Source organism: Rhagoletis pomonella, unplaced genomic scaffold (assembly GCF_013731165.1).
Source record: "Rhagoletis pomonella isolate Grant_MI unplaced genomic scaffold, Rhpom_1.0 Rhpom_scaffold_00005, whole genome shotgun sequence".
NCBI lineage: Eukaryota > Metazoa > Arthropoda > Insecta > Diptera > Tephritidae > Rhagoletis > Rhagoletis pomonella.
In genome coordinates this window covers 32,607,837-32,625,262 of record NW_023458559.1, presented here as the reverse complement: position 1 = coordinate 32,625,262, position 17,426 = coordinate 32,607,837, and positions in this window count along the sequence as shown.

Genomic DNA, 17,426 nt, shown 5'->3' with positions numbered 1-17,426 from the left:
TCTTTTTGTAATAAAAGCGTGTTTTTAGTTTTTTTAACTATAATATTTAATGTTTTTTTTTTGCTGACTATGCAATGCATTTTCTTCCACATAAAAAGAAATTTTAAGTATACTTTACATTAAGAAAATGCACAACACAAACTTACTCTTTATCTTACTAAAATTTAATGGGCTATTAAACTGCCAAAAATTGATTTAAAAAAAATTTTTGGGATGACGGTAAATTTTTTTTGAATTTTTATAATTTTTATATGAAGTTTGAAATGTGGATTTATATGGTGCTCGTTATATAATGCGCTAGACTTTAATAAAACAATATTTAACATCGAATAAACAAAATAAATATACCCAAAACTTTATAAAATAAAAAGTTTCTATGATTTCCTTCACCACTGTATGTATGTATAAATGTACACTTGTCTATAAACTGCGTAATTTCTTTCAAGATAGGGAATCACCTTGAATCTTTGTATAGTTTGTGGGAAGGGTCATCGCTATAATGCGAAATAAATCTAATCCAGATTTTTTTAGTTTTCTAAACTTAATCACAGCCGGCTTCAGCCTGATAAGGCTTGTAGGATGATGTGAATGGATTTTAGGTGCATACAAACATATGTATATGCATACATATTTTTATTTGTATGTACATATACTACAATATACAGGGGGCCTCCTTGTTTATGAATTACACAAGCCAACAATTTTCAGAATCATAAGCCAGGCAAACTAGTTCTTATACAATTTTCTCCAGCACGCAAAATTTATGAGATATTCTAACGTAAAAGTGTACAAATTGGCTTTTTTGGTAAATTTCAACAACTTATATAATCGAGAACAAAATTCGAATATTGGCGCAGATTTCACCTTGTAATTCTGAACCTTTAAAAACCTGCCTTTTTTTTCAAATCCGATTATTCCTCGCTGAGATCTATAAATTTAAAGTACGCGATTGAAAAAATGAAAATTAAAAATAGCGGACCTAATATGGTAGTTTTCTATATTTTAAGCAATGCATTAAACAAAGTTTAACAAAAGGATAATCATACATAGATAGACACAGAGATATTGAGAAAACTCACCGCTAATATACTCACCACACCCGAACTCAGTACTGCTCTCTTAAACTCACCTCACATGAACTTACCACACCTCATCAACTAATTTTTGAGAATACCCCACTTTTGACTATGAAATTCCCCGATTTTGCCTGAAATTTCGTAAAAATCCCCACCCATAGATATCTCCTTATTTAGAAATATAAAAAATTTATGTATTTTGATATATTTCTGGTCTTTTTGTTTATTTTATTTTTAAATGTAATTCATCTATGTATTCATAACCCAAACCAAACTTTTATTAAGTCTCTTAACAAATAGAGATTAAAAAAAATTACATATAATATTAAGATATGTACATAGAGGGTCGAAAAAAAATTAGTCATACCAAATTTTGACTAGTTTTCACAATTATTTTTTTTTTGTATTTAATTTGAGCTATTTTTTTATAAAAACATGTATATAAATATAGTTCATTGTTTAACAAAAAACGGCAATATTAAAAAAAAAATCAACGAACTTTCGTAAAAATTTCGAGTTTTTTAATTCGATTTTCTAGAAAAATTTTGAGTATGCAATTTTGTAGCCCACTCAATTCTAGTATAAACAAGTGCAAGTTTCAAGTGCCTAAAAATTTTCGTTTTAGATTTTTTTTTTGCCTAAGGTGTTCCGGATTTATTGGTTATATGAAAGCAAATGCGTCAAAGAATATTTAAAAAAATCAACGGTAATTTTTAGCCATTTGAAATACTAGATTTGAACGAGCTACAAAACCTCATACGGCACATTAAGGTTTTGCATTTTGTTGATACGCGGTTTTGTACTTTAAACGACGGTATATTGCTTATGAGGCAAACTAGACATTTAATGTAAGTTTCAATTCAGCAGTGTGGTCCAGCCGCACTTACTTTGTTAAGGGTCCCGAAGATTTTTTCGTTTTAATTTTAGTCGCCGTCTTCAGACACATATGTTTTTACCTTCGTGTTCGCTTTAGTCGTTGTCTTCGTATTCGTCTCCTGAGTGTGTCCGTATTAATCTTCATATTAGTTGTTCACTTCGTATTCGTCGTCATATTCTTCTTCGTATTCCTCCTCGACCTTATCTTCGTATCCGTTTTTGTCTTCGTATTCGTCATATTAGTATTCGTTGTCTTTTCTTGTTCGTACTCATCTTCCACTTCATCTTATACGCTTTTACCTTCGTACTCGCCATAATTTTCGGAACCTTTTCACATCCACAACTGCCTTCATATTAGTTTCGCATTCATCTCCGTGCTCGTCTTAGGCGCCTTCGATGCATTCCTCTTTGTATTCATGTCCGCTGTCGTTTTATTGCTGTCTTTGTAATCGTCTTCACAACCATCTGCGTATTGATCCTATTTTTCGTACTTCTCTTCGTATTAATTTTCGTCGTCGTATTCGAATTCGTCTTCCTACTTGTCTTCGGGTGGTCTACGTACATATATTCGTATTGGACCTCGTCTTCGGAATCCTTTTGACACGGCATTGACAGCAGTGATGCCAGACATTCTCTGTTAAAAATCCCACGAAAATTGGGAAAAAATCCCTCAATTACCCACAGCTTAAAAATTTATCCCACAAAATTCCCAACGAATTTAAACATATACATGTTTCAGTAGTAAAGAAGTAAAATCCATTAAAATAATAATAATAATAATTGGCGCTTACACATATGTGCTTCTCCTCCAATTTGTGGCGTGCCCCTTGTTGTTGTCACACAAAGGGGAGGGACCTACAGTTTTACTCCGACTCCGAATGGCGAGTGTATTTTTATGAGAAGCTGTTTTTCATGGCAGGAATACACTCGGAGGTTTGCCATTGCCTGCCGGGGGCCGACCGCTGTTAAGAAAAAACCTCTTTTTCTGCATTTTTTTCACTCATTCATTTTTTCACTTTTATTTTTTTGCTCACTCACTAAGGGCCTAAAAGAATTTTTTGGTGACTTAAAAATTGAAGCACATTCATGTGCTATTTAACATTTCATCAGATAATTTGTTCCGCTTTTTACACGAAACACCAGTTACAACTGAAAAGATTCTTTCTTACTCAGCGCTTGAATTGGTTAACGTAAGAAAATTTTCGAAATTGTCCTTATACTTTTTAAGAATTATATACCATTTCATTCCACATCACATCTTCAGAAAGATTAATTACGTAAGAATGTCGAATATTCTTAAATTTGGATCAATTATGCAACAATAACTGCATCAAAAGAAAATCCCTTATTTATTTGAAATGTCCCTTTTTTCCCTTTTAATAATTTTTGTTGCAAAATATCCCTCAAATAGGGAAATCACCCACAATCTGGCATCACTGATGGACAGCCTTATTTTCAATCATCCTTTCCAGTGGTGTTTTTGATATTTCAAATCGGACCAGTAGGACCGCCAAACTAAGGCAGAAAAAGGAAGGGTGTAACAGCGTTGAATAGCCCTTTATAAGTTCCCCACGCAGTAGGTTTTAAGTTTTATTTGTACGTACATATGTATGTATTTACAAACGTATGTACATACTTACGTAGAACCTCACCTCAGACATGTCTAATACGTACTATGCCACGCGTAAATATTGTTGAGGCCAAAATGGGGTCAGAATTATTAATGACGCGTAGTTGTTTAATTAGCTGCAAAAATTTTAATATCACTGATAAGTTATAGCAAAAAAAAAAATAATCTGATAGTATAGAAATTGTGTATTTAAGCTATGATTTTGATTTTTAATCTTTTTACTTAATAAAAAATAAAAATCATATGGGTGCCTAGATCCAAAGAAAAGTTTGACCACCCACATTCTTCCAATGAACGCAGGAATACTCCTTTGTCCTACGAAAGCTGGAATTACCTGTTTCTTCTGGCCGAATCGTTCGTGCTGCCTATCGTTCCAGATAGATAATAAGGCTGTAAATCGCATCAGTCCCCACACGAAAGCAAAAGGTTATTGTAAAGGAGTTCATTTACTCGTAGGACAATTGGATAAATATTAAAGGGATATACATGCATACATTTATATTTTCCAGGATATTTTCCAATAATTCAAACAATGATTATGTGTTTATACCGCTCGTGAATAAGACAAAGCATAAGATAGGATTTAGAATATAGCCGCTATGCGAACCAATACATATATCTATATGGTAAATTCTGCAAATGAATGTTTATCGGACAGTTTTTCAGTGCACGGCCGTAGTTTAAACTCAGTTTAAACGCCCGATCTGGCTGGTTTAAACTAAGATCAGCCAATCAAATGTCAGCCAGCTGTTCAATTTAAACGCAGTTTACTTAATCTAGGTTTAAACTGGCACTGAAAAAATGGCCCAATGGATGCCGTCAAATTTGACAAGGCGGGTTTTGAAGCTTTTGTCTCAGGTGACCACTCATGTGAAGTGCTTTTAGGGGTAGAAATTACCGATCAAGGCCAATTAAATTTTCTGAGGCCTTTGTTTAATGCGCATGTGAGCATCTATTGTCTGACATAGTTTTTGGCGATTAAACCACAGCGTCCTACAAATATTGCATAGACTGTTAAGAACGCTTGCGCGGAAAATTCTGAGCATGCTTCTAAAAGGAATGCTTTTGTACAAAAAAGCAGAGAAGTACACACACATACACTTTGTGAATTGATGCATTATCTTTTAAGCCACTTTTACGAGGAAGACTGCCAGGACTTGGGAGTGCAATATTTGCTTGTAGATGGTGTAGGCTTTCCAATGAAATATAAGTTTTTTGCCGATTCTTTTAAGATGGTACGCAAGACTTTGAAATCCGATTACCTATGAAAAGTCAAGAACAAATCTCGGTTGTTGACTGTTTTTAACACTCGGCAAGGAGTAAATTTTAAAACAAGGCGGGATCGTTAAAAAATTTCTTTACCTGTTTTAGTCCGTATCGACACTGCAACACTAAGGCTTTCGGTCGTGATATTTCAATTCATTTGGCGTCTGAAAATTCACTTGGAGCAGGTATTTCCTGTTTTTCTGGTTGATATTTTCGCGAAATATTTACAACCAGCAATATTTAAAATATAGACTGTGCTGCAACAATTCCAGACATCGATTTTCAGTAATATCTCCTCTTTTCTTTTCCTGAAATGTGTTTTTTGCATGCACACAGAGACTTTTTACAATTTCGTCATATTTTATAGTTAAAACGCTCACATTTATTGAATTTTATTGCAATTATCCACTTTTTAATAATTTCCACAGATTTTATGCAAATATTAACATTTTCACTAATTTTTCCCCATAAAATGTAAACAAACAATGCGTGCACAACGATTAGCAAACGAAAAAGCCGTACTTATCCGTTTCTGATCCTCTACGATGTGCCGATAACGACAAGTGTGCAGATCTCCTTTGAAATGCATGTGCTCGGCTCAAAATTTCAGGGCGAGACGATAACGCAACTATGATTGGACAAGTGTGCAAATAGCATAAGTTACGATTATGGTCTGTGCAACATCCAAAAATTATAGCAAATGGCGCTAGCGCCATTAACACCAAGAAACACTTGAGACACACATAATTCGCTTTAATTCTTTCAAAAATTACATGTATTTGTTTTTGAGTGATGATAACGCCAGAAACTTATGTACGTTGGCAAATTTAAAGCTTTTACTCAAGAATGTTGATAATATCGTGACATTTACTACATTCTTAGCAGTAAATTTCAGTTGGCGGTACAAGCGGTACAAGTAAAAGCTCAGTTAGTCTAGACTTAACTTAATTTAACTTACCGTAAGAAATCATCAATGATTACTCAACACGTGAACTTAAGCCAAGAGCGGAAATATTTTGTTTTTGTATTTTCTTTTTCAGCTGTTTAACAGTTCGCCGCCTTAAATGCCATATCAAAAAAATGCATGCAAACAAAAATGTTTGCTTTCATTTATTTTTAAGAAATACAAAAACGAGAGACTGGCAAGCCTGATTCTCTCACCGCTCTCAATTTCCGTAAGACCGAAACTTAAGAACCTAAAATCTACAGGTTCTCAAGTTTCTTACGGTAAGTTAAGTTATAACTAACCGCCAACACAGTTTCCCATATAACAGGTTGGCCAAAATATCGAGTCAAGTTACGTTACGGAAATTAAGTCTAGACTAACTGAGCTTTAATAGACGCGAAACCTGTGTATTGTGTATGACACTGTATGACGATGGGTACTGTGGTTACACTCAGATGGCGCCGTATTCAAATCAGCACACTGCGCTATTACGCTGAGTTAGTGCACTGACACCACAGGTGGCGCCGTCCTTATTGAGCTAGTGCCATAAAAATTGCGCTATTACCCACGGCTACCATAAACCAAACGAGTACTAGCCTCCGAAAATTGGATATGGGCTAATTCAAAAAGAGAGGTAGAAAAAGACCCACCCCTAGCATTACTCTTTATTGCTAGAGAATGCATCCAAGATAGAAATAATAAATATATAGGGTACGACGGATGCTTAGAAAACATGCACACGTCGTCGCCTGGGTAATAAGGAATTTACATGAGGCGATTTTTCAGGCGATTTTTAGTTGAAAGCAACAATCGCCTGGTGTAAACAGCCTTTCAACTAATCGCTTACAATGAAGTTGGTCGGCTCCCTACTTTCGTTCAACTTTTGGTTCAACTAATCGCCTGTGAAAGTTGAATCATGTAAATTCCCTATAAAAGATTGTCGTAAGCGTCATGTATATGTGCGTAACATACGACAATCTTTTACCCAGGCGACAACGTTTCACTATCACAAATTTTTTCTACGTACTGTACTTCTCATCTATGTAAAATTTTCCAGCACACATCCGCTGGTTGCAACATATAATAATGCGATATGCGCGACATTCACATCAAATCACATTGCCGGTGGGCGCCTTTGCTAATAAAGCAGGGTGACTGCTAAATTTAAATTTTAAGAAACTGAAATCGAATACAGGGGGACCAATTATTACTTCTTTGAAAAGTGTAATTGTGATTATAATTGTATTTGTACTTGTTGTTGTAATTGTAATTGTGTTTTGTTTATTATTACATGTTTACGTGCATATGTACATACAGTTAGTGTAGTATGGAAAGGGCGTAGTAACTCACATGGTCGCTGAAATACAAAAGGCCGTAACTAACTAAAAATCCAAAATTCAATTTTTGATTGATTATGACGCATTTCATCGAATTATAAGTCCTCACACCGGTTTATGCAATAAAAATTTTTTCTTAGCTATAGCTTTTTGCATTTCAGCAACGATGCGAGTTATGCCCTTTCCATACTATACTTACGATATATACATGTGTACATACGTATGAATAATAATAAATATATACATACATAATAACAAGTAAACCATGTAAGTCCGAATTTCAAACTTTGCACAAAGAATTAGGAAAATTCGACAGAGTTCGATGAGAAATTTGGGGCTTTTTAATAAGATTCACTAGAAATATTTTGGGTATATATTTGTATAGCCCATTCAATTTTAGTAAATAAAATGCAAGTTTGAAATATCTAGAATTTACTGCTGAGTTCTGGCATTTTTTTTTTTGACTTGCACTTTATTATACTAAAATTTAATTTGTTCTAAAAATTCTGATTAAACAGTTTGAAAATTATACAATTTTGTTGAAAATTTTCGAATTTTCACAATTTTTGAACAAATTTTGAAATTCGGACTTACAAAGCTTTTGTTTAGATAATGAGCCACATTTTCATAAAAAATAATAAAAAATTCATAAACCACAGAAATAATACCCAAAACTTCTTAAAATGTCGCGTCCCTCTTTATATTTTCGCCACCGTATATATGTACGTATACACCATTGTTTTTGTGCTTCTACTGACTTTGTCATTTGTGTCGTCTACATTGTCAAAAAAAAAAAATGACAGCTCGATGATGAATGGCTTCTGCGGTGTCACTAACAAAAATTTACACTGCCAACTTTTGTCACCAAATGCCATTGGCATTAGCGCGCTATGTTTTTGCCTATCTGGCTTAGCAAATTTGTATTTGCGATTGCTAAGTTACAGGAAACTAGCATAAAAAGCCAATATTGAAGGGAAAGCTCTGTTTCGATAAATGTGTGCACAAACGGAATTTGCTGGCTATAAAGTGCAAACAAATCAAAGGACTTCGCTAAGACAAGGGTACGACTTTTTTGTCTTGACAAATCGTTTTTATTTTATTAGTGTGGAGACTTTCAAACATGTGTATTTAAAAAGACATTATAGTGGAATATTTATGATATTCCCAGAACGCTGTATGTGCTGATGGTACATACATACTATGTACTTGAGGGAATGTACAGATCCACTTCCAATGTACCAAGTTTGCATAGCCGCTGAGGCGTATGAGTGACTTAAAGCAAAGATAGTCGGCAACGTTGATCCGAATTAACGGCGCAATACATAGATCTGCAGTGCGTTGGTCTGTAGTGTGTTAGCCAGAAACGCACTACTGATCAAAATTGTACCTTGACAGACGGCAGTAATGCGGATTATTGAGCTGCGTGGGCGGGGGTTGAGTACCACGACCAGCAGACTTTAATTTAAATTTTTTTAATTAAATTGTTTTTAAATTTATTTATAGTTGCTGTGAACTTCTTTAAATTAAACTTCAAAAATTTAAATTAACTATAACACCAAAAAAAAATTAATATGCATATTCGCGAAACCAGTGCAATTTAGAAAACCGATATGGGAAATGGTACCGCACAATGGGACTAAAGCGATCAAAAATAGAAAAAACGGGCTGGCGAATTCTGAAAAAGCAAATACGCAGATTCATAGTAAAATATCCAGGTAATCCAAATCAAAAAGAATTTTTGATAAAAATGCTTTTTTTTTTATTTTTAAAAGGAAAAAATAGGAACTTCTTTCGTAATAAAATAAATGTGTTTGTTAATTTTCCCTAAAATTCATAAATTTTGCTACTTGGAGTCAAAAAAAACGGTTGTAGAAGGTGGGCGTCATATCGAAAAAGTCTTGATTATCTTCCGGTTAGGAAATTTTGGAGTAAACGAGGGTACACCAAATTCCATTAAAACATAATTTTTTAAAATTTGCGCCTATATTTCTTAAGTAGATGGCCGATAATATTAACTGATTTTGACGTTCATTTAGATTTATGTTTTTCTGGTCAAAACCAGGATATACTCAGAACATCAGCGAAATGGCATAACAGTGACAGTGTCTCGACTTTTACCATTTTCGACATTTATTTATTCCTAAGTGCAGAATACATCATATACGAAATTTCAACGAATTTGTAGCACGGTTACTAATTTTGGCCATTGCTTATATGGGGACATCCCACTGTGCACCGCATCAATTTCAACGTCTAAATAAAAATTTATTTATGTAAGTATCTATATTATTATTATCTATATACATATGTATGTAAACAAATGCATAAAAAATAATGTTTATGCTTATTAACACAATCGCTGAATTAGTTACATTTGCCTGAAAGTTCCCCTTCTCACAAATTACCATCTAAATCAGCCCCTGGTAGGATTTGGGTAAATTTGAGACTTGTCGTATATTCGTGTATTTCACTATTAATGTTAATGCCTATTTACACCTCCGCTGACCACCGATGTAAAATAACATAGAGCTCACCTTTAGTATCAAAAATTAACCTTTAAATTTTTTTTTATTTGGAAGGTAGGTGTCTACTTTTCATAAATTGTGCCGAATATTCGATAGCCTAGCTAAATATAATTGTCAGAACTCATATAAGCTCAATGCTATCACTTACTAAAACACTCGTAATTATCATACAAGCTTGCATAATTAAATATCAACCAAAAAGGCCATTTTGTACACATCCGCATATTCGCATGGAAATTTACATATGTACTTATATATATGTACAGGGCCGTCAATAGCAGTCCGGGGCCCCAAGAAAGAGGTCATTGACGGGCCTTCTGAACTGAAATCCTTTTTTTTAATCTCCGGAATATTTAGAGTTTAGAGCAAAATATGTAGATGCCAACCAAGCGGTCGTATTCAATGTTTGAAAAGCTTCAAGGGGTTTTTGAAAATACTCATAATATTTTAAATACGTTTCGATCTATGTTACACAAGCTGAGAGGACTTTCAGTTATATTTTTTGTTTTATTTGCAGTTTTTTAGATTTTTTATTTTTTTGAATTAAATTCATCGCCAGCGCCCCTGAAACTCAGCTCTGACCTCCACTCTCGATGGGCATAAATTACTGCACATTTTCCAAATATCGTAATTGAAAACCACAATTGCAGTATTTGTGCAAAGGTGGCCTACTCTCTACATAGGTTATTTTGCATTTTTGATCTAAATCTACATATTATGTACACACATACATAGATATCTAAATACATAAGTAATTACCTATATATTACAAAGCTATGATCGCATTTATGTATGCGTAAATGTACAACTAGTACGTGTTAAATGCGCATTTAAAATGCAAATTCACTAACGTCCATAAACGCAAATGCACGTGCTGGGCATACAAAATGAACTTGATTAGTTGAAAGTGATAAGTGATGTGCAAACAATGTGTGTGTGTGCGTGTGTGTGTGTGGGTGCGAATTTAGAGCACAAATCAACAGTAACTAAATACATAGGTATGTAAGTATGAAGCGATGCCAACACTACAGTTCATCTCTTTATACCCAGCCATACATATCTACGTATTCATTTACATATTTTTTGAGCTAAATCGGTTTATTTTCGGTTTTACTCCAGCTTATCATTGACTCTGAAAAGCTGGCTGTTCCGATTCGCAACTTTGTACAAGCATGTCTGAGTGCCAATGAAAACAGTCAAAGGGACACAAGAGAAGCTGACATTTTGACAGATAAGCTAAGCGTCTATTATAAACCGAAAATTGGCTAATAAGTAGACAAACGCTTGGTGACAAGTGTTGGAAAATGGGCTTTATTTTATTAGAGGATACTCTAAAGTGAGGTGTAGAAATATAAACATTGATGCAAACGGATATAAGAAAGAATTTACGATGAAGTTACATAAAAAATGTTTACACCACAAAAGTGGATTTGGAGTGAATAAACTGCTATTGCCAGTTTACATTATACCAATAGCTCAGTTATTTACTGGCATAATGTTAACAGGCACTGGCATGAACTCCTTCCGGTAAAATGCTCATGTCAGTAATTGGAGTGGGGCTTTACTTTTCATGCCAGTACAACAGGTATAGCTTAGACGGCTAATTCAGTGTTTTCAGAGCTTCATACTGTGAATTGATATGCATATGTATGTACATTAGTAGGGTCCAAAATAAGTAAAGTCAGAATTTTAATGCTCTCACCCCCTTCTGTTCTATATCGAAAAAATATACCTCTATTTTTTTATTTTGAAATCAAAAAAAAATATTTAGAGGTCGCTCAAGGCGCTCAAAGTTTTCCATATATTTTATATGGGGACAAAACAACTTTTCGTAGAAATGCTATATAATTCTTCAAATCAATATTTTTCGATCGAAAACCTTTCTTCAGGAGACTTCCAATAATAATACCAAATTGTTTATTTAATCATTTTATACCCATGGACGTAAAAACGGAGAACGTGCCAGCTGACACGATCTATCTTATGGTTCACTGCCAAGTCGGCGGTGCTCTATCTTTTGGTCGTATTACCGACTCTCGTCCATTCCAGAAAAAAAATGTCCGACAAAAGTTAGTTTTTGTGTGCAGAATCCGAATCTGCGGTTCAGTTCGGATAATCGAGTGAGCCAAAAGGTAAAACCTTATAAACCGGCAAACAATTATTTAAAAAAAATTTCATGAAAAAAAAAATTTTAGAAAAAAAATTTACTAAAATGGCGAAAAATAATACGAAAAATTCGCTTAAATCTTAAAAACCATCTCAAAAAAATTAAATTAATAAAGTATGAAAAAATAACCTAAAACTTCTCCCCCCTCTCATCTCAAAATTCTGGTACTGGTGAGACCCAAAGTCATAAGCAAAATTATTATTTGATTAGTTGTTGACCGGGTTCCTTTTTCATAATAAGTAATATCTAGTTTATTGGGCTGCCTAAAAACTTTTTTGCCTTACCATTTTCCTTAGCTTTATTTTTGGCACAAATAACAAAATTTGCCGTACCTTCTTCCACGCCGTAATTAACTTGAAATCAAATGCGCCATTCAAGGCTTCCCAGTAACAAATTAGGCATCGATTTAAGTAATATTTAGTCATACAAGCATAAATGATTAAAAGCTTTAATCAATTAATTTATGCGTAAATAACAACGCTCTTTACATAATTAGTATAAGCACCAAAAGGCGATGAGGCAGGAATATGCGCTTTTTAATTAAATAAAGTGAATAAAAAATAACTCTATATTTACATATACGCGTTATGAAAAAACGATATGTTAATTTTTTTTTCCATGCTGCCGCTAAGTCTTTTATTATTTTTGTATATTTAATTGTTATTTTATAGCAACAAAATATTCAATCATTTACCATATGCATTTTCTCTTGAAAAATATGCAATCTGCTTGTAAGCACATTTTATTCAAATTTATTTCTTTGTCGAATAAACCACAACTTACATTTAATATTTCATTTCCACTGCCTGCATTGCCAATTTCGCATTTAACGCTTTATCAATATTTGTTTACATGTTTGCTTAAATGGTTTTCAATTGCAGCAATCACCTATAGACATGCGTATGTATGTACTTGTTTACCATCACTTTGGCTTAATGTGCGACTGATGGATTGCTGGAGTACCTGGAATCACGCCAAATACACAAGAACAGGGAAAAGACTGCGAAAAAAATTAAACAAAACACATAGTTCCTTTAATATATAGATGGAAAAAAAAAATTGGTTTATATATATATTTTTTCAGTTCCCAATAAAATAGCATGGAAGCCCCCACTATAGAATTGAAATTACAATGGCAATTCTCTTCACAGTCTGAAGTGTTCAAACTGGCAACTTTGCTCTAGAAAATTTACAATCTAAATTCAGGATTAAGCTGCTCAGCTTTGATTTAACCGATTACAACAACCTATCCTTGCTGAAAAGTAATCATTTCTAGGTACACTGGAAGTGTACCAATTTGGCAATGAAAAGTAAATTTTCCTTCATAGCAATGATCAACCTACTTTATTTTTGCAAGGCTGTTTCGATTTTATATCTTTACTTTCCACTGTGCACTCTATTGACAGCAGCAATTAATTATCCTTCGCGTGCTGATTGTGCCGCCATTAATTATTTTACATATTCATGATTTATTCGTTTCAATAATAAAAAAACATTTATTGTGGTTTGAAACCGTGTTAGGGCAAAGCATAAAAAATTCAATATTTGTGAATTTTTTATAACTTTTCACTAACTGCTTAATTGTTTATGGTGTAAATGTGGTGAACATAAATTTTTAAAAGGGCAGCGTATTGGAATAATATTTATATTTAGCAGAGTGAAATGAAAGATTTTAAATCTTCTTACACTGAAAATCGTTTATTACGTGGATACCTGAGTGGAAGATCGACCTATCTTGGCAGCCAGTTCGAAAACGCCCTATCTCAGAAAACTTTTAAACGACGCCCTATTTCAGAATTTGGTTTTTTACTTCCTTGCTTTTGTTACACTTTAAGTCTTTCCATTCCTTTTATTTCCAAGTAAAATATTCGAGCCAAATTAAGCAGCCGAAGCAACAAAGTGACGTTGGCAGGTCCATTCTGCACGTTACCGAAGATTTTGTAACCGGAAAATTTTAATACCAAAAAATGTTACCAGTTCTTGTCACCGCGATTCTAGGTACGTTTTTAATTTTTCCCTCTGACGTCAGGATTTTTTTAAAGGACTTTGAAATTTCTGGGATATGATTGAATAAAAAAATTATTTAAAAGATTTGGTGCATTGTAGAGTAACAAAATGGGTATCAGTCAATAGGAAAAATTCTGTAGAAATTTAATTTTTTGTTGCACCAGGACGAATAAATATTGAAAATGTGCTTTTAAAAGTTTACCCTTGAATATACTTGGAAATTTACAATATTTATTTTTGAAAAAAATATATGTCAAGGACTAATATGTAAACTACCACATCCTCGAATTTTGTCCTTCTAACTTTATTAGTTTTAGATAAAAAAATTTTACAATTATCTTTATAAGATATTGATAGTTACAATATACATAAATGAAGATACTAGAATCATTACACTGTACAGCACTCCTCTGGGTATTGGACCAAACCAATTTTTTTTAAGAGATTGAGTCATAGGTAAAAAAGTTAGTTCACCGTTTTTCGAAGTTAACCTCCGAAATTGAGATATGGGCCTTCGAAATTCGAAATAGGATCTTTGGTAAAAAATTATTTTTTAATATTATATGTAAATAACTAAAAAAAAGTAAAAATACAGCCGTAGATCGCCTTTTGCTCTTATTTAAATGGTTTATAACTTTCAACATTGCAAACTTATATTTCAGGTCGGGTCTTCGAAAAATTAAAAACCTTATATTTCAAACAATTTTGAATTTATTTTTAAAAAGTTGCTATCGTTGTAAACGTGATTAGACCCCCTTCTTCTCTTCTGATATGCATATTTGTATACTTTGTATGTAAAAATTTGAGAAAAAACATTTAAAAGGAAAAACTACCTTTTTTTAATAAAACATTTAAAAGCTAAAAATACCGTTTTTTTATAAAAAAAAAAAATATTTTAAACAAAAAATTTTACAAACCGATTTTTAAGAAATTGGTATCGTTGTAAAGGATACCAGAAAATTTATAATTTCTTAATCCTAAAAATTTCTATTTATATACACAAAGAAAAAAAATGTATTTAAAAACATTTTTTCCCTCTGTATAAACTCCTACCCCCTAGGTGAAAGGCTGGCTACGCCCTTGTATACAAAAAAATTAAAGTATCTAAACCGTACATCATACGTTCAGTTTGTTCTTTTAGAGCGCATACATGGTTCCATAATAATGATTCCAGTACCTTCATTTATGTAACTATCAATATCTTATAAAGAGAAGTGTAAATTTTTTTTTATCTAAAACTAATAATGTTAGAAGGACGAAATTCGAGGTTGTGGTAGGTAACATATTAGTCCTTGATATATATATTTTTTCAAAAATAAATATTGGAAATTTCCCAGGATATTTAAGGATAAAATTTTAAAAGGACATTTTCAATACTTATTCGTCCTGGTGCACCTTTAAATTAGTTATTTTTTCTTTCCCTTTTAATTGATACCCATATTGTTATTCTACAATGCATCGAATCTTTTGAATATTTTTTTTATTCAATCATATTCTAGAAATTTCAAAGTCCTTTAAAAAAAATCCTGACGTCAGAGAGAAAAACCAAAAACGCTGTTTTACTATATTTGGCCCCCAGTTTTGTGAATATATTGATTTTTTCGTGTGTAAGACTGACTGTCGCACGGTGTTATCGTTTGGTCAATCACAGCTTTTTTATCCATCGATTTTCTTCGTTAGTAAGATGATATTTTTGTTCTTATATGATGAGTGGGGATTATGATTATTTCTCTGTGAGAAAAATTACGCCATCTGCTTTTGCTTTCCATGGTATATTTTAGGACAGACATTGTTGGGCTTCTTTGATCAAGCATGGATTTTTGTCTCTGGTGTTTATGAAAGTTTCATTTTCTTTGCGTGCAAACCCATTAGTAGCTATGGAGGGTATTGATGAAATTTGTTTCAATTGGCATTGTGAGAATTTACCAAATTTTAAGGAGAAATTCACTTATTACGTAAAAACCAACGTAAAATAATTATCGCATATGGCCAACTGGCGATTCTTTACTTATTTGCGACAAAATAGGGGACACGTAATAATTTTTTCTTAGAAAAGCGCAACCAACAATTCCACACTTCATATATTCGACCAAATTTAAGAAAAATTAAGCCGACCCCTTTTGTAGCTTCATTGATTATAACCATTCAATGCTTACTTAAATACTCAAAAACTGCTTTTATAAAAATGTCCATTCAAATTGTTAGGCAGCTGCCAACGCAGGTAAATATCAGTCTGATTACGCACATACAAATCCTGATGTATACCGAAAAGCTCATCATTTGAATAACTGGTTGACCTCGTAGGATACATTTGATAACTATCCAGCTCTGTTGGCTGCAGACAATGCGTGGAAATGCACAAAACTTTCAGATTTTGAGCTTGTTTCTTCTTTATGTACATACATACATACATTTCCTTGTATAGAATCTGCAAATGAGTGGTGGTAAAAATGCCTCCAAAATTGGCTTCTTGTTATTGCTATGTATGTATGCACTTATGAAAGCATAAAATCAGTCCAAAGCTACAGTCACGGTAATGCATGCATATTAGGGTGGTCAAAACAAAAATTAAAGTCGGAATTTTAATGCTCTCACCTTCTAAGATTGCTCTGTGTCGAAAAAATTTGAATCTCCGTTTTTTTTCTTTTAAAAAAATAGAGGTCGCTCAAAGCGCTGAAAGTTTTATATATATCTGTTTTATGTGGAAAAAAACAATTTTTCATAGAAATGGTATTGAAGTCTTGAAAATCAATATTTTTTGATCGGAAAACTTTGTTAAGGCTCAGGAGATTTCCAATAATAATACCCAATTGTTTATTTAAATATTTTTGATCTAATATTAACTATTCATTATAGGTCGCCTAAAACCCCTAAAAATGCAATGAGGGACCCATAAAATATTGATTTTCACGAAAAATGGTTTTTTCCCCATATAAAATATATATACAACTTTGAGCTTTGACCTCTAAATATTTTTTGATTTCGAATTAAAAAGGGAGTCTATTTTTTCCATATAGAACAAACCAAGTGGGGTAGAGCACTAAAATTCGGACTTTACCATTTCACATGCGTTTTTGGACTACCTTAATACCCATGCTAATATATGTCCATACATACTCTCTGATAGTCATTTATACTTATCAACTCTGCTTGCTTTTCTCTTGTCAGAGTTTATACGTTCTCCTTACTGCTTGTGATTTTGGTCTTTCCCTGTTATGCTTTTCATTTTAACCCCACTCTTCGCTTGGTTTGACATTGACTATGAAGGAGCAAATATGTATGAATCTGTGATGCTGCGCTTTATTGTAGCTGGGCGACAGCATAAACGTATGTAAGCCAATTTGCTTTGAGCCCAGCACGAGATTATGAGATTAGTTTTGGAAATGTTTTGAATGACACCTGATGAAATACAGCAATCCTACATATGTATGTAGTTGGTAAGCACAACTAGAATAAATCTGAGAGCTCTTCCTTTACTACGGAGCCTGCATAGGTTGACAGACAATAAAGTGAAGCTATTTCTTTTGCTGTTTTTCATTAAAATTTTATGGTATTTAATGATTCGATCATTTCTTTGGTCGGACTAGGGAGTTTCA